The 18,873-nt window shown below is 41.0% G+C and overlaps 1 pseudogene; it reads left to right on the top strand.

Moving 5' to 3' along the window:
* Window positions 1-11,126: 11,126 nt before the first annotated feature.
* Window positions 11,127-18,207, top strand: LOC147453971 (uncharacterized; annotated as a pseudogene).
* Window positions 18,208-18,873: the final 666 nt, after the last annotated feature.

The following is an 18,873-nucleotide window of genomic DNA, read 5'->3' as shown; positions in this document are numbered from 1 at the left end:
GATATATAGTCATTGACTAATAAAGACAAGATTATTACCTGTGGTCCTAATCTCTGTGCACCTCTAGACCGAGGTGTGCAAGGATCGGGCCTGGCTAGAGAATGTGAGGTTGTTAGAGCTAGCAGCAAATAGTTGAAAAAATACAATTGGACTTTCAAAGTGCACAGAGCATCAAGAATCTTAATATATAGTCATTGACCAATAAAGATGAGATTATAACCCTGTGGTCCTAATCTCCATGCACCTCTAGAATGAGGTGTGCGGGGATTGGGCCTGGCTAGAGAATGTGAGGTTGTCATGTATTGCCATGTACTTAGTAGTGTGTAGCTAAAACAACTAGAGTGTTTTTATTATTTGTTGCATCATTGGTAGATAAAGTATGGACGATAGGACGGCGTGTACTTGTGTGCATTGCAAGCATCAGATCTTTCAAAAATGAAAAATTTGCGACCAACATATACACAATCATGGTCTCTTTTCGATTGAGCAACTACAAGACCTGCATTATCGATCTCATGGTCTAGGGACTGAAGGTCAAACTCTGCAAGTAGATATTACTCCAACTTCATCCCAGAGAAGATGATTTTCAAATGAGCATCCATCAACTGAGTCCTCCCAACCAATACCTGATGTGGCATTTCAAGAAGTAGAGATGGAACAAATGTTGGACGCGTTCTTTGACATGGATCCCATCATTGAAAACATAGAAGACGACAACATTGAACGCAGCACTGTGGACCAACCTCAGTCATCCCATTTATATCAACGGCATGATAGAAACAATAAAGAGGGTGAGATGATTCAAAGTCTTGCAAGCATGCCGCTTTACATTGTGCAAAAATCTCAGTTCTCCATACCATGTTGGCAATGCTTAATTAGCAGTCTCTCTACGGTTGGTCTGATGCCTCAGCCACAGAGCTTTTCAAGCAAATACATTGTATCCTAAGCATGATAAAGTGAAAATTGTAGTTCAATAATGTGATCAAGGGGTTGACTTGTTCATGTAATAATGTTGAGGTCAAAGAGGTGATTCACGAACAAAGCGCAGAACCGAAAGAAACTTTAAGTTTAGATTTTGAGGTGGATGTCAGCAGTGAGCAATTGTCTGAACCTAGAGATGAGGTGTCAAATACTGAAGCTGATGTGGAGAGTGACAAAGAAGTAGAGTTCGATGACGAAGATGCAGAAGCACAGATTGAGATAGACATCTTTGGTGCATCAGATCTCATAGAAGATGAGAGATTAACTAATGATTTTTGCTAGGAACTCTTTTGTAAAACTCTTTTTACTAGTCTACAATACACTCTAGATTCACTCATTTGTGTTGCAGCTTCATTTATTTGTTATTTTGTATTGATTAAGCGTCTCTTCTATAAACTAATGTATTTTATGGGTGTTCTTTGTGTATGATTAGCCATGGCTGATATGACGATGAGCCATACTCTCCTACTTTAAGTTTTCCTGTCATTCCGGCCGGCATTTCACCCGAGCAGATGGGCTCATTTTTGTCTCAGTTCACACCAGAGCAGATCGCGATGGCACAGCACCTTTGGACAGCAGGTCCGTCTAGACCTACTATGGCCAACCCTATGCCCAAAACTAGTGTGGTCCCTACACCGAGCGGCCCCACACCTCGGTCTAGTGTGCCCCCTATGCTTAGGACTCGTGTGCCCCCTACACCAACGGGTGGTTCATCCTCGAGACAAGGTAGGCGTCATTCTGGAGGCGGTAGTTTCTATGGTAGCGGTTCCACCGATGCGCCCACACCATTGAGAGAGCGTCCATCACTCTCTTCAGTAGATAGTTCACCAATTGGCACACCACGTACACCTTGGGGATCACACGAGCATGATCCTAGCAAGGTGTACAAGAGCAGAGATGGGGCATTCTGGCGGATAGGGTCGGAAAGGCCATGGGACAGAGAATTCGGCAACTCTGTATGATTCAGTTTGGTCACTCTGTGATGGAGGTTTGGCATAACCTCGATCTTGAAACAAAGAATTACATCGTCGAGGCCATTCACAGAGAGTATAGGCTGGAAGAGGGGTACGATCCAGTATCAAACCCCTGGATTTGAGTGTGGCGAAGGCCACAATGTAAGATCGTCGATCAGAGGCGAGAGACAAGTATAATTCCGGTAGTCCCAAGCCGGCATGGTTGGACACAGAGGAGTGGGCGGGGATTGCACGAGAGACACAAGACAATCCTGAGAGATTTCAACAGCAGAGAGATGCATCCAGAGCACGTTTGGAGTCTGTTGGAGCGTCACATCTAGGCTACGATATGCTTTGACGTGAGTTTGTAAGTATTATAGTATGCTTTAGACTACTAAAAATATATACGTTATTTGAAGATTTATCTAATGATTAAACCATGATTTTGCAAGAAGTTGTTGGGAAGCACCCTCCTTCATGTCGAGAGGAGAAGTATGGATAATAGCATGGACTTTTGGCCCTTTTGACCCAGCTGCAAGAGGAGGACAGAGAGGACATTGACTGGGAGGCATTACCATGAGGGTCTTCTTGAAACATGTTTACCCAGTCATATTTATATAGTCTTCTTAGTACAGTCTTTTTTTTAGTTGTGGTCTTCTTGATACAATCTCACTCAGTGATTGTTTCATATGTACAATTTTGTAGTTCTTATGTTTATGGTTTATGGTTATGTTTATGGTATGGCACAGATGTTATGGTTAAGGTTTGGCAGTCAAGTTAAGTTTATGGTTTTGCTATGATGGTATGGAAATCATGTGATGGTTATTGTTATGGTTATGGTTATGGTTGTGCAATGATGGTATGGTTTTTATGGTTATGGCATGACAAGCAAGTTATGGTAATGGTTATGGTATGGCAAACGGGTTATGTTTATGGTTTTGCATTTTTTGACTCATGTTTTAATTATGGTTATAAAGTCTTTATGCTCTTATGCCATGATCAAGCTTTTGATTTTGTGGTTATGTTGTTCTTACAATTTTGATAAGTTCCATACACTCGCTCTCTAGCGTCAGCTTGTAGGTGGAGGGCGGTTGCTTGTGCACTCTTTCTTTGGGCAGAGAGGGTTGTTTTATTTTGCTGCAGTATATGCTGTTGGGGTATAAAGCCCAATGTGGTCGCCCAGGTAAGTGGGCGGGCCGCCAGGTATGTACACATATTCTTTTGTAAAAACCTAATAAGAACTCACTATGATCTACACATTACAATAGCGTGAGTTCACCATATCATCATGCTCTTCTTCTCGCACTCTCTCTTGCGTCGCACTTCCGCTCGTACTCCTTCAACTGGTATCAGAGCTCAGATCGAGGCTCGGGACAGCACTGCAGGAGGCTAGAGTCACCAGCTCAGATTCGAGTGAAATTCGACAGGCGAAGACACGGCCCCAAATGCTGTGGGAGAGCCAGAAGGGCTTGATGTTCTCAGAATTTCATTCTGAGGTCATCTCGGCCACCGTTCGGCTTCGACAAAGGTCTGTGCAGGCCATTTTCGACTACGTGGTCTTGGCGGCTGCAAATCCGACTATGCAATTTGGGGTTTTCGGCCTACGACTGCAGGTGCTGAGGATATCGACACTCCCAGAGTGTTGATTTGTGGCTGTCTACACATCGAAGGACGGCTCACAGTTCTTGGAGGCGTGCCACATACGACACAGACGCATCTACACACACACTGTAGGCGACATCCACTAGTTCATCAGGTAGCTTGTGTTTGCTGCTTGATATTCCAGATTTCATCCTGACATTGCAAGTACTTCCACATGGGATGTATTGTCAGAGATGATGTATGTTTGTTGAGGGTTTGCTGGCTGTGAGTCACACAGCAAACAACCGACGCAGCGGTTACAGCATATAGTGGGAAATTTGTGGATGTATGACTTTGTGGGAAGTCTATGTACTGTCAGATTTACTGCAGCCTTTGTTGAGGGTCAAGTGAGGTTTTATTGAGCTGGGGGATTCTCGAATGTTGAGATCCTTTTGGTGATACAGGTCTTGGAGCGATCCCTCGAGCACCCTTAGATAGGCAGCTAGGATGTATTGACTGTGAGTTAGACAGTTGGGATTGCATCTTTGCTTTACTACCGTTGAGGCATTGTCACAGTCTATGCTTACAGGACAGTGACAAGACAGTGAGAGACAGGACAGGTGCAGGACAGGTTTACCCGCAGCTTACAGTGTCAGAGAGACAATGTTTTTTGAGCTATTTTTTGGTCTGTTTATGAGTACACCAGAGCCATTTTACAAAGGAGACTCTGCCGAAATTTATGCAGAATCTGAAGCTTTCTTGGCTCATTTGACAGGTTGATATTGGTTCAGAGGTCAGTTTATAGGGGAAACTCTGCCAAATTTTTCCCAGGAAAGTAAACCAGTGTGAAGCGTAGCTATGGCTGGATCACAGGACACTGCTCTTTACAATATCAAGAAGCTGGATGGAACCAATTTCCCATTGTGGAAGAAGCAGATTTTGCACGTGTTAGTACAAAAGAAGCAGATAAAACCTATAAAGCTCAAGGGGATAAAACCAGAAGATATGGACGAAGATGAATGGAGCGAAATGGATGAATTGGCACTTTCTACCATTATGCTGACTTTGGCAGAAAGCGTTTACTTCAATGTAGCAGACGAGATGTCGGCTTATCAAGCATGGTTAAAGCCGAGTGATCTTTATGAGAAGCAAAGTGCAGCTTCACATGTATACTGGCTTAAGAAGCTTGTTGACTTGAAGATGAAAGAAGGGACACCTATGTCCAATCATCTGAATGAATTCAGCACAATCTATAGTCAGTTGTCAGCTCAAGGTGTCAAGTTTGATGAACCTGTTAGAGCTATGTTCTTGTTGATCACATTGCCGGAAAGTTGGGACACTTTTCGCACAGCTTTGAGTAATTCTGCACCTCCAGATGGTTTGAACATAGCAGGTGTAGAAGGAAGTCTGCTTACTGAAGAAACCAATAGAAAGACAATGGACAAAGGCAAAGGAACAACCTTAGTTGTCAGGGGAAGGACCAAAGAAAAGTACAAAGGTGGAAAGAGGAATTAGTCTCGTAGCAAGTCCCGCAGTGCTAAAGGCAAGAGTGACATAGAATGCTACCATTGTGGCAAGAAGGGTCACATGAAAAGAGACTGCAGAGAATGGAAAGCAGAAAAAGGCAAAGAGAAAGCTGAAGACCATAGTGAGAAGAACAAGTCCTCAGTGAAGATTCAAGAAATAAATGTGACAAACACTGTTGCAGAGGATGATAGTCTAGTGTCAGAAGACATCTACTTCTTGAAGAATACAATGGACTCAGCTCTTCTTACAGCATCTGATGGAAATGCACTGAGTGACTGGATTATAGACTCAGGGGCATCACTTCATGTGTCTCCAAACAAGGAGTGGTTTACCTCTTATGTGACCACTAAAGATCATGTTCGGCTAGGCAATGGGCATACATGTGAGATCTTAGGTGTTGGAGATGTTCAATTGAAGTTTCAGAATGGCTCTTCTTTCACGCTGAAGAATGTGAGACATGTTCCCGTAATTACAAAGAGCTTGATCAACACAGGTTTACTTGATGATGCTGGCTACGTCACCACTTTTGGACAGAACATGTGGAAGATATCCAAGGGTTCTATGACAGTAGCACATGGAGTAAAGTCTGGAGGACTTTACATGATTTATGTATCAAATGTCTCTAAAAATGTAATCAATGTAACCGAGCAGCCGAACGTTTCTTTGTGGCATTGCCGGTTAGGACATATGTCCAAGAAGGGAATGGAAATCTTGTCTCGTTATGGTTATTTGCCTAGCTTTTCATTTAATGATTTTGAATTCTGTGAACATTGTCTGTATGGTAAGCAAACACAGCAACCGCATAAGCATAGAAGCAGTAGAAGAGATACACAGTTGGCACTTGTTCATAGTGATTTGTGTGGACCTATGCCTAACCTATCTCTAGCGGGAGCTTCTTACTTTATGACATTTATAGATGATTACTCGAGGAAAGTATGGGTTTACTTTCTCAAGCACAAGGATGAAGCGTTTAGTGTTTTCAAAACGTTTGTGACACTTGTGGAGAATCAGAGTGGCAAGAAGCATAAATGCTTACGCACTGACAATGGTGGAGAGTATGTTTCAAAGGCCTTTCAGGACTTTTGTGAGTCAAAAGGTATAAAACGTGAACTTACTGCTCCTTACAATCCTCCTCAAAATGGTGTTGCTGAGAGGATGAATAGGACCATACAAGAGAAGGTCAGAAGTATGTTGTCTAATGCACAGTTGCCAAATGGGTTTTGGGCTGAAGCTGTATCAACAACTGTTCACCTTGTAAATAGATCTCCTAGCAAGGTTTTGCAGAAGGATTCAGTGCCAGAGATGGTATGGTCAGGAAAAATGCCCTCATACAAGCATCTCAGAGTCTTTGGCTATGAGGCATATACTCACGTTCCAAAGGAATTTAGGAACAAACGTGAGCCAAAGAGTAAAAAGTGCATCTTTCTAGGCTGTGGTAATTCTGGTGAGATGGGGTACAGACTTTGGGATCCCGAATCTAGAAAGGTTGTCCGCAGCAATGATGTTCACTTTAATGAATCCAAATATCATTATAAACCAGAGAGGTTTGAGGAGATTAGAAGAGTTGTCTTTCAAGAAGATGGACCTGCACGTGCAAGACAAAATGTTAGGGCTCAAGAGGAGCAAGGACAGGATAGATTGGAACCACAGGTTGTGGCTGATCCTGAGCCACCTATTGTGTGTAGATCTAGACGTGTCACGCGACCTCCTGATAGGTTTGTTCCATCTATGAACTATGTCATGTTGACTGATTGCAATGAGCCTTCATGTTACAAGGAAGCAGTGCAAATGAAGGACTCCGGGAATTGGCAATTGGCCATGCAGTCAGAGATGACAGCTCTGCATAAAAACCAGACATGGAAGCTAGTTAAATTACCACGGGGCAAAAAGGCTCTACCCTGTAAATGGGTTTACAGGTATAAGATCACCGCTCATGATAGTCAGCCAAAGTACAAAGCAAGGCTTGTTGCCAAGGGCTTTAAGCAAGAGCAAGGCATTGACTTTGATGAAGTCTTCTCTCCGGTGGTCAAAATGACTACATTGAGATGCTTTCTTGCATTGGTTGCCATATTAGATTTGGTGTTGCACCAAATGGATGTCAAGACAGCGTTCTTGCGTGGTGATTTAGATGTGGAAATTTACATGCAGCAGCCAGAAGGGTTTGTTGAGAAAGGCAAGGAAGATTGGGTATGCCAGTTGTTAAAGAGTCTTTATGGCTTAAAACAATCCCCGAGGGCATGGTACCATAAATTCCACAAGTTTATGCTTTCTCAAGGCTACAAACATAGTGAGTTCGATCACTGTCTATATACAAAGAAGGCTAAGGATGGCAGTTGGCTGATCCTTATTTTGTATGTGGATGACATGTTGATTGCTGGCAAGCACTTGGAAGAAATTTCAGCTTTGAAGTCAAAGATGGCAAAATCGTTTGACATGAAAGACATGGGTGAGGCAAGTCATATACTTGGTATGCGCATTGAGAGAGACAGATCAAAGAAGTTGATTTGGAAAGGCATTGAGTGTTCCATTGCCACCATATGTGAAACTTAGCAAACAAGATTGTCCTGTGTCTGAGAAAGAACAGGCTGAAATGGATAAGATTCCATATGCGTCTGCAGTGGGTAGTTTGATGTATGCAATGATTTCTACTTGCCCAGACATTGCATTTGCAGTGGGAGTAGTAAGTCGATACATGTCAAACCCAGGCAAGAAACATTGGGAGGCAGTGAAAGGAATATTGAGATACCTGAAAGCTACAAAGAGTATGCGTATATGCTATGGGAGTCAGGAGCTAAGTGTAAAGGTTTTTACAGACTCAGATTATCTAGGTGACTTAGACAACCGAAGGTCTACGTCAGGGTATGTCTTTACATTGGCTGGTGGAGCAGTATCATGGCGTTCTAGATTACAAGGTTGTGTTACTCAGTCTACTATAGAGGCTGAATATGTCGCAGCATCAGAGGCATGCAAAGAATCAATTTGGCTTAATCGACTAGTAACAGATTTGGGAATCAAAGAAGAGATGCCTGTGTTATATTGTGATAGTCAAAGTGCTATACAATTGGCTCGCAATCCATTTTATCACTCAAAGACAAAGCATGTGGATGTGAAGTATCATTTCATCAGGGAAATGCTCGAGGATAAGCAACTTCAGCTTGTCAAAGTTCACACCACAGAAAATCCTGCTAATCTACTTACAAAAGGACTTCCCTCAGAGAGCTTTGCGCATTTTTGCAAGCAGGTAGGTGTAGGGTAGTACATCACTTCTCTACATCTCTTGTATATTAGCTTGTATAGTAGCTTCTCTCACACTTAAAGTACCACATTGGACTTTAAGTGGGAGGTTGTTGGGGTATAAATCCCAATGTGGTCGCCCATGTAAGTGGGCGGGCCGCCAGGTATGTACACATATTCTTTTGTAAAAACCTAATAAGAACTCACTATGCTCTACACATTACAGTAGCGCGAGTTCACCATATCATCGTGCTCTTCTTCTCGCACTCTCTCTCGCGTCGCACTTCCGCTAGTACTCCTTCATATGCATCATCAGTTCCCAGCCCTCTATGCCCAAAAAAAAATTGCAAGTTTGGTCGTTGGTACAGAGTATGATACAGGCATCAATATACACTTTGGAACAAGCGTCCAAATATTCTTTACAATATCCGGCGGTTATTCCATAGCTTATTCTGATGCTCATTTCATAGTTTATCTCGACACAAAATAAACCGGTACTTATACCGACGTCATGAAACCGGTGTCTTTTTCGAGGCCTATTTCAACGCTTTTTAGATTTAAAACTAACTTTATTCGTCTCGGTATCTGCACCGATTTTTGTGCGACGTGTTGTAGTGTATCTGGAGTGAATTTTTACTTTCTCAATCATTTATTGAGCATAAGTAGCTCATTAGAGCGTCCATGATTAGAATCAAAATTAGAGTCTGGGACAATACACTTACCCTTGACATATTTTTGAGAACTCATAGTAGTTTGTTGTCTGGCCTATTGTTGGTTAGGTGGTGGAGTCTGCTGCTAGGAGAGTCAGCTATTGGTTAGGTGGTGGAGTCTGCTCCTAGGAGTACACTGGTCTGGGTCGGAATGATACTGTTTGATGGGGGTTTTCCCACACCAATCCTATCCTTAGCCTCTACAGTTGTACTCGTTGTCTTATGGCTTTTTGTTGTTTGAGTAGGTTATGTATCAATTGGTTCCTATACTCTTGTATAGAATCTCTCTATCAAGGTTGTGGTTTTGGGCTTCTTATTGGATGAGCATGCATTTGTTTGAGGTATTGGTCTTTTCACACCCCGTGCTAACACTCTCTTTCATTTGCCTTCAATTGGTGGCTCCATTTCCGTGTCTTTTGATCCCACACCGTTCCTTTACCTTCATTCAATTTATTTGTTTCTGTGTCTTGTGAAGTTGATGATAAACAGATTTTGTGTGGTTTTGCACTCTCTCCAATTGCTTATTCCATGAATTATAACCTTACTAATAAAAACATAATAGAGACTAATGATCCACATAAAATGAAACATTTTCCTAGCACAGATAATGCCTAAATTTTGCAGCACTGAACACCAATCCTAGTGCTTCTCTTTCAACAATGGAATAGCCCTATTCAACTGGGCTAAAACTCCAAGTGGTGAAGTAAATGGGGTAGTTTATCTTCCCGTCAGGATAGGCCAGTATAGCTTCCATTGCGATCCTAGATGCATCAACATACACATGGAAAACCACATCGTGGTTTGGTTGGTGAAGGACCATATTCTTGTTGATCGCATCGTTTAAGCGTTGGAAACTTTTCTCACATTCTTTAGTCGCGATAAATTTACTTTCCTTCTCAATGCTTTAGTTACAAACATGTGAATAAACCTTCTATAGAAGTTGATCTATCCCAGAAAGGAACTCAATTCATATACTGACGTTGGTGTTTTGGCTTGCTGAACACAGTTAGCCTTGTCACTGACCATCTCAATTCCATTTTTGGATACAATATGTCCCAAAATCTGTCCTTTCTAGACAACAAATATTGACTTGAAGGGATTAAGATAGATCCTCTTCTCTTTGCACCTCTGATAGACCATCTGCAAAAATACTAAATGCATTTATTCCATGGAGAAGATGGTAAAGTCATCAACAAATATGGCCAAAAACTGGTGCAAAAACTCATCAAATATTGCCATCATGCATCTTTGGAAGGTTGTTGGAGCATTGCAGAGTCGAAATGGAGTTACTAGATACTTAAATACTCCCCATTCAATAATGAATGTAGTTTTGTCCCAATCTTTACATGCTATCTTGAGTTGATTGTAGACAATGTATCCATCCATAAAACTACACATTTCATGGCTTGCATTCTCATTCAGTAACATGTATGTAAAGGGTAGTGGGAAAGGATCCTTGATGGCTTGAGTATTTAACTTTATGTAATCCACATATACCCTCAGTTTTCCATTCTTTTTAGAGACAACCACTATAGGACACAACCAATCATTTCTTGCTACCTCTACAATGAACCCTACCTTGAGGAGATTGTCTATCTCCTCCTTGACTTTTTCACATAATCTGGATTATTGCTATTCCTCTGTAATTTGATTGGTCTGGCATCAAGATTTAATGGTATCCTATGCTGATACACTTTTGAATCTAATCCTTTTAAATCAGTATGTTCCCGTGCAAATACATCTTTATAGTTTTGGGACAATTTTGCTTTATCCTTGATCTTTGGCTACATATGTTTATTGATTTCATTTGTTCATGGGTTTTCCTCTGAGTCGAGATTCCACTCTTCAACTTTTTGGTCATTTGGGAATAACTAATCTGGGCCCCTCCCTTCTCTTTAGCCAGTGAATCAACTTCTTTCTCGATTTAAATATTAGCAACATAGTTGTTGAAAGGATTTCCTAACTCTACTAATCTATTTTGAATCTCTGTTTTCTTGATTACTTGGCTCCCCTCATCAAAATCTGTTGAGTTGCTTTTCCTTGTAGGTTTGAAATAAAATTTGTATGGTGCAGGATCTAGAGTTCTAGAAGTGGGTTTACACATTGTTCACATCTATGTATCAAGAACCTCCAAGAAATTATGGTATGGAGGTGACTAAAGCATTTGTCAAGGGTATGATCACATGTATGGATGTAGAAAAATTACACGCAAAGAAGGAGTGATGGGAAATTTTCCATTCCTCCTTTGCCCCTCAAAGTTATCAACAAATGACAAGGAGTTCGGATCACTTGGAGGCAAGACAAGAAACTCTGATCTATAGAGTAGATGATGTGCATAAATTTTTTTTTTTTTGGTCCACCATCTCTTGCAAATCTAGATACTATTTACAACTTGGTTGAAATGAGGCATGATTTGGCATTTTTAGAGTGTAATGAGGCTACCAAGAAGCTTGAATTTCATAAGACAGATGTGCACCAAGATAAAGGTGCCAATGTCCTAGTAGACATGCTTATCAAGAAATCGAAGGATATAGAGGCTGCATTACAGAAGGCAAAAGACAACTTGGATGTTTTGGAAGTAGTGCATGTGGAGAAGCTTAGAAATAATGTTGGTATGTTGTACTGACAATCCAAACATTGCAAGGGAATGTTGTGGAAAAGGCATTAAATGAGGCTATGGCTAGGGCTCAAGAACAAAGAGATATAGCACATGAAATGGAGGAGTGTACATGTGTGCATGTGGATTCTGTGAGAAGCATGCAGATCCAAAGAAGTATAGTATTTTTGTTTGTGTCTCCACCAAAAGTTCCACCTATGGATTTGTGCATATTTTCTTTCCACAAAGTTTGTAGTGCTTGTGGGTTGAAGGTGTGCGACAATGATGCACTTGGCATGTTTCTGTTGTCCTGTAATCATGCCTTTCACATGTACTATTTTGGCCACAATTCTGCAAGAAAAGATACATGCATGGAGACGGGATGTGTGAAACCCATTTTGAGATCTATGCATACTTTATTGATGCTCGACAATACTGATGCCAATTTATGAGTTCAATCATAAAGCGAACCATCATCTATGCATTTAAGCAATTGTGATGCATCTAAAAGCATGGACTATGGTATTCACCCTAACTTCTTTCTGTATCATTGAGTTAAAACTTATTTTCTATTTGTTGCTATCAAGGGAACCCTGTGAAATGTAGCTTCTTGTATGGTAAGTATTAAATAATGAACATAGATAGATCAATCCCTATCACATAGTGGTGGCTACTATGATAGGGTAGTAGCTACCTCTGGTAGATAATGCAGCTACCACTATGAGATTGGTACCTATCAGGATCACATTGGTAGATTCCAGTGGTTAGACTATCCATTGCCTAGACTAGTAGCTGCTAGTATAGGATTGGTAGGTACCAACCTCATGGTGGTAGATGTCATGCTATCCCTCGTAAAGGTATCTACCACTATGATATTGGAGCCTACCATTTATTGATGGTAGCAAGGTATCTACCACTTTCAACTTAGTAGTTGCTAGGACCACTCTCAGCACAAAGTGGTGGCTACCAGTGTTAGTGTGGTAGCTACCTTTGGTAGACAATGTAGCTACCACTATGAAATCGGTACCTACCAGAATCATGTTGGTAGCTATTAGTGGTGGTTACATTATCCATTACCTAAACTAGTAGCACCAATATAGGATTGGTAGCTACGAACCTCGTAGTGGTAGCTACCATTAGCTACTAGTATGGAAGTGGTAGCTACCATACTGGTAGCTACTAGCCTCATTGTGGTAGCTACCATGCTATTATTGGTAAAGATAGCTACCATTTTATTAGTGGTAGCTACCAGTATGGTAGTGGTAGCTACCATTCTCCCATGAAAGTCCTACTAGTAGCAAGGTAGTTACCACTATCAACAAGGTAGCTAATGATGTAATAGTAGTAGTTGTCCTTATGGTACTGATAGGTACCCTTATGGTATTAGTAGCCATTATTACATTGGGAGCTACCAAGTTGATAGTGGTAGCTACGAGTCTCATAGTGGTAGAGCTCTAAGTTGTGTCTTTATCAAGGTAGCCACCAAGATAATAGTGGTAGCTACCATTCTATCATGGTTGCCTTGGTAGAGTAATGGCAACCACTACTAGTTTGGTAGCCACCTTTACAGAATTAGCTATCATAATACTACTTGGAAAGGTTACTGCTAGGCTCTCATTATGTGAACTACCACTATTAGTCTGGTAGCTACCAAACTAGCCAGCTACCAGGATAGCATTGGTAGCTTCAGGATATGATTGGTAACATCCAGGATAGCACTGGTAGTTAGTCTCATAGTATTGGTAGATCTCAGTGATATCCTGGTAGATACCATTGTCATGTTGTAGCCATATGTAACTTGAGGCAATGTCCTTAATTCCTTAATACTTGTCATGACTACAGAGGCTGAGCCTGCTAAAAATCTGGAGATTGTAGTAGGTAGAGAGGAGGTAACAATTGTGAAGGACAAATTTTGAAGGCGCACGTATAAATTGAGAAGGAAGGTGTGTGAGACCAAGATGGTTATGTCTTGTCCTTAAGGCAAATATTAATGTTTAAAGTTAGATCCTTATGGTTGTTGCTTCTTTCCATCATATGAGGTCGTTAGAAAGCCTATACAGGATGGAGAAGGGCCAAGAGGGACATTGAATGACCACTCAACAAAAATATTTCCAAAGTTGTTGGAAGAAAAGGTGCTACTTCCATAGTCGAAACCCAGTTTTAGCATTTTTTTGAAAGCCTATCACCCTTTTTGTCTTTAGTTTACCATTTCCTATCTATTTTGAAAGCCAAAATTCAATTTTTGGAAAATTATCAAAATACCCCTATAAGTTGTGGAAATTCCCAAAGCACCCCTCAAATTCCAAAAACTCCCAATGTACCCCTTATATTTGGCCAAAAATCCTCAAAATGCCTTTCACTTTTGCCAAAATCCCCCAAATACGCTCCCCTACTTAACCTCACAAACATCTCTAAAAAATAATTTTTTTGCAGCTCTTCATAGGAAGATTGGTTCTCCTCAATAGAATATGATAGAACTAGGATTTTAAATGGTATCAAGTCCTCTTCAGATGAAATTGTTCATCATTTTTTTAGCATAAACACCTCTATTTGTGAGCTCATTGGTGACTAATTTTTTCTACAATGCTAAAAGGTAGATCTCCATTGTCATATATATTAGACTATGCAAAAATTGGGCAAATCATCCCAAAATGATGCAAGGGCATATTGGGAATTTCTAAAATTTGAGGTGTATTTTGGTAAATTTTCCTTCAATTTTTTAGGTCCTGACTATCATTGTTTTTTATCTCTTTATTATTTTTTATGCTCAGATACTGCCACTAGCCTCAATGATGATCTAGATCACATAATCCATGTGGTAGTAAATGATACAGTAAAAGACTATGGTAGTTGTGATGAACAGTTTTCAGAGGCGCACGCACATGTTGAGAAGGAAGGTGTGCTATGAAAGGCCAAAGGGTGGACTGGCATACCGTTCTCCTACCAACCTCCCTATTGATAGCCCTTGGCCCTTGCAAGTAGGACCCCTTAACTTATGCCTGGCCCTTGGCTCCTAGCCGCACTGAGTCATTCAGTCCCTTTGGCCCTTGGCTTGAAATTAATCCCCCCTTGGAGAAGCGTTTTTGTCCGCGAAACATCTTGATTTTTCACATTTTTGTCCCTTTGCAACTGTATTGTATAACCGGCCTATATCCAATGTAGTGTGTAGACTCCATTTAGAACACACATGAGCATGCTAAACAAGTTATCACCACAAAGATATACTCCAAAGAGTACCTCTTTTCACTTTCCATGAAAGTATAATGCTGTCGTAACTCATCAGCCAAACTTAAGTCCTTAACTCTTTATCTTCTCATATCAATAAACAACCCCATGATGACTAGTTCAAGGTTAAGATCCTGACTTATACATGAAGAGACTAACCCTAGTTGCAAAACATGCTTTAACTTATGATAAGCAAAATCCAAATAGATCAATAAATGATTTTTAATTGGATTTCTTAGTGCTAACGTACACACTTTGCATATCCTTTAGCACAAAAATGGCACTTTGTAATCTGCCTATCCCCTTGGATACAAATAGTACTAAGGTTTTGTAATATTCCTATCCCCTTGGATATTGATAGTACTAAGGTGGGTTTCCGCGTGGTTTACAGACAGTCTTCCAAAATGACTGGTAAATAATAGGGATCATCGTTCCTTTCAACATTGCTGAGAAATCAGCAATGTTAGGAATAACCATCTTGGTTAACTTGAAAGATCTACAAGCCCTCAAACCAGGACCTCTATTGGTGATTGTTAGATTTATGTCATGAATGTGCATGCCATTCCAAATCATCCTTTGCTAAACACTAGGGCCCCTAACACCCTAGTGTGCATCTCGTGTGCATGCATTCAGCAAAAACAGATCCAAACCTGAAATCCATGTCTGTCGTGGCCCTTGGCCTAACATTGGACCATAATAGAATGTGAAAATTAATCACACCTAGGTACCAATGAAACATGTTCATCACTAGAACAAAGCCTTGCTACATATATAAACAACTATCCGTTAAAGTTGTTTAACAACACTTGTATGTTAACAAGTCTAACTAGGTATCCGATAATTTTTTGCCTCTAAAATTGTTCCTGATACAACGTGCTCAAATGGTCTGATAAATGGATTTGACCAGCACATGAGACTTTGTCACGACACCTCATTGAAAAAATAACATGCGCCAATATCAGTCCCAAAGACTCAAATTCTCCTCATGTGGAATATGTGTCCAATAAGGATGGTTGAAAAAAGAACATCCTTCAAGTACGAGATGTACTTGTGTGTGGAGGTAACTGTAAACATGATGTGACATGCGTGAGAGGGACCCTCATTAACCTTGCTCCACATTGGCAAAACCAAACTCCTTCAGTTACTAGACCATGTTATCATCATGTGACAACATGTGTCAAATCAACCCTTCAAGTGGGGTCATAACTGCATAATGCAAAAATGTATGCTGGACACTCTTGCCCAAAATACCTCGCTCTTACATGACCTTGTCATGTCTTAGAAAAAGCAGAATGGATGAAAACATAGAAGTTTATGCATCCTACTTTGAATAGTAAACACAAACATTTGCAAAAAGGAAATAAAACCAAATTAGATGTGTACCTGGAGGTTGAACATAATGCTAATTTACATGTAGTCAATTGCACATGACCATATCTCTCATCTACAAAGGTGTAGTAACACTAATCAAAATATTAGTGAAAATCAAGCTATATTGCACTGGGAACCTTGGTTGTTTCTTCTGCAATCCAAACCCCTTGGAAAGAATCTACGTAGTCACACCCCTTGGAAAGACCCTACATAGAAACTATTCAACTAGTAGGTGACGATGACCAACACAGTCAATCGTATGTAAAAATCTTGGAAATCAACTTAAGAAGTTTTTCCACTACCCCTTGGTAGATTGGAGACTTCTTTCCTTGAAAATATAATTGTGATGAGATCAAACTGTGATCCTCAACACCTATCAGGTGATTGTGTATTAGATGGGCCATACCCCTGAAAGTACCACCACTAGAAACATAGTCAATGCTGCATCCAAGCCCCCCCTCTCCCCTCCTCAAACACACACCCACCCACACACACACACATAGAGACACACTCCTCCCCAAAACACTCTCCTCACTCTCTCCTCTCACTCCCTCCTTCAATCTCTCTCTCATCTCTCTCTCTCTCTCTCTCTCTCTCTCCTCTCTCTCTCTCTCTCTCTCTCTCTCTCTCTCTCTCTATTCCCCTTTCCCACCGCCCTTGTCCTCCCCCTTTCCCACCACCCTTGTCTATCCATCCCTCTTTCTCTCTGTCCCCTTCCGTCCACCAAAACACACACGCACACACACACACACACACTCTTTCTCTATCTCCCTCCTCCAAAACACACTCTCTCACTAGCCATATGTGTGTGTGTGTGTGTGTTGAGAATCGTTTCCATTTATCCATGTCCATGTCTTTTCATACTTTTTTTATGTAACCTCATCTCTCTCAGCTCTCAACTCTCTCTCTCACTCCTTCTTCACTCCCTCTCTCTCTCTCATAGCCATCTCTCTCTCTCTCTCTCTCTCTCTCTCTCTCTCTCTCTCTCTCTCTCTCTCTCTCTCTCTCTCTCTCTCTCTCTCTCTTTCTCTCTCTCTCTCTCTCTTGTGTACCCTATCTCTCTCTCATTATTGTGCATTGAAGACGGTGGATATAGAACGAGCATGCACATCCGATGCATTGCATCCCTTTTCATAGCCTTTCATATTCTATCACCAAATGCAACAACTTATGACTAGTATTGAGTAGCACTTATACTCTCAAACTTGCAGTGAGCATGATGTACATAGTTGATGTGACTCTTTTCCACTCACCAAGTGTCTCGTCTTGCATTGAGGGTAGTGGGAACTAGGCATTGAGATAGTGTGTATCATTGACAAGTGGATAGTCTCAAGCATATTCAGCAAAGAACATGGTTTTGTAGCTGGAGGAAATATGGATGATGTAATGTATGGAGCATAGAACGTTGGATTCTATCAAAGTTACAATACACTTGTGTGTGTGTCTGTGTGTGTGTGTGTATGTGTGTGCGTGCACACGCTGTTATAGAATTGACATTTTATTATTTATTGCAGCTGACAGGTGGAAAAGACTAGACTCAGCTTGGCCTATGCAAATGTATTTGTAATCATGTACATTTTATTATTCAAGTGCTCTTTTATGAGCTTTGGCCATTTTATGACCGGCCGGCCAGTTTGTAACCAATTTGACCATTCAAGAAATCTATATAACAAATACGTGCAAGAGGGAAATGGTCACTCTTGCATGGGGGGAGATTGAACCCAGTGCCTGCGCCAGTCTTCTCCTCTCTTCTGTTATCTCTCGTCGTGCTGGCGTAGCACTCCGCTTTAGGAGGTGCGCCGGTAGGCTTCTTTCCTCTCTCTACCGCTCTATGTCTCTCTTTGTTCGAGTACGGCGTTGCATACGCGCTATGGATTGCGCCAGGTATGCCGATTTGTGCCTTTCATGGATTGCAATGTGTTATTTCGAGTATTTTGCAGGGCAACCGCGCCTTCCGATTGTAGCAGTGGTATCAGATCTCAAGGAGACGGTCTTGTATGCTGTGGCGAACTTCATTTATCAAAGCTAAGTGTTGCATCATTTTTTTAAATATTATATTATGTCTCATCTTTGACATTAAACGCCTATGCTTCATCTACACATGTTTGATTGCCAATTAATAGTTGGATATGGCTAATTGAATAGCGTAATATTGCGATTAAATTACATATAAAAAGTAAATTATAAAGTACTTATTAAGAATTTGTGTGCAATTGATTGCACTATGAGTAGCATGTACATGAATTGTCATGCTTGGAATCGATGAATTAAGAGTTGGGTACGATTGAGAGGATAGTATAGGACAAGAAAAACAGCCGACGAAGGTAGGAGAAGCTTCAATGTTGAAGGAATGACTTTGAGTCATAGCGGGAACCAACCCCGACAAAGCTTCAGCAATTCAACGAAGGAAACAAAATAAATAATAATAATAATAATGATGAATTAAATCTACTGCTCACGCTAACATAAGATATCATATGAGGTTTAGCTACCTGCGCTAGAAACTCGGCAACATGCAGTAACCAAAGCGCCCAACAGCTCCCTACATCATCGTTATTGTGCCACAGTAAGTACACCAAACCAGTGCCCATGTCTCCCAACTGCTGTTCGATGCCATCATAGCTAGCGATTGTGAGTAGCATGCATGATAACGGCTACCAGCAAACGATACTAAACAGCTAGTGGCGTCCATTTT

This window comes from Adiantum capillus-veneris, chromosome 7, assembly GCF_014529385.1.
Source record: "Adiantum capillus-veneris isolate H3 chromosome 7, ASM1452938v2, whole genome shotgun sequence".
NCBI lineage: Eukaryota > Viridiplantae > Streptophyta > Polypodiopsida > Polypodiales > Pteridaceae > Adiantum > Adiantum capillus-veneris.
Note: the sequence above shows the minus strand (reverse complement) of the source record. Positions and strands in the feature narration are given on the sequence as shown.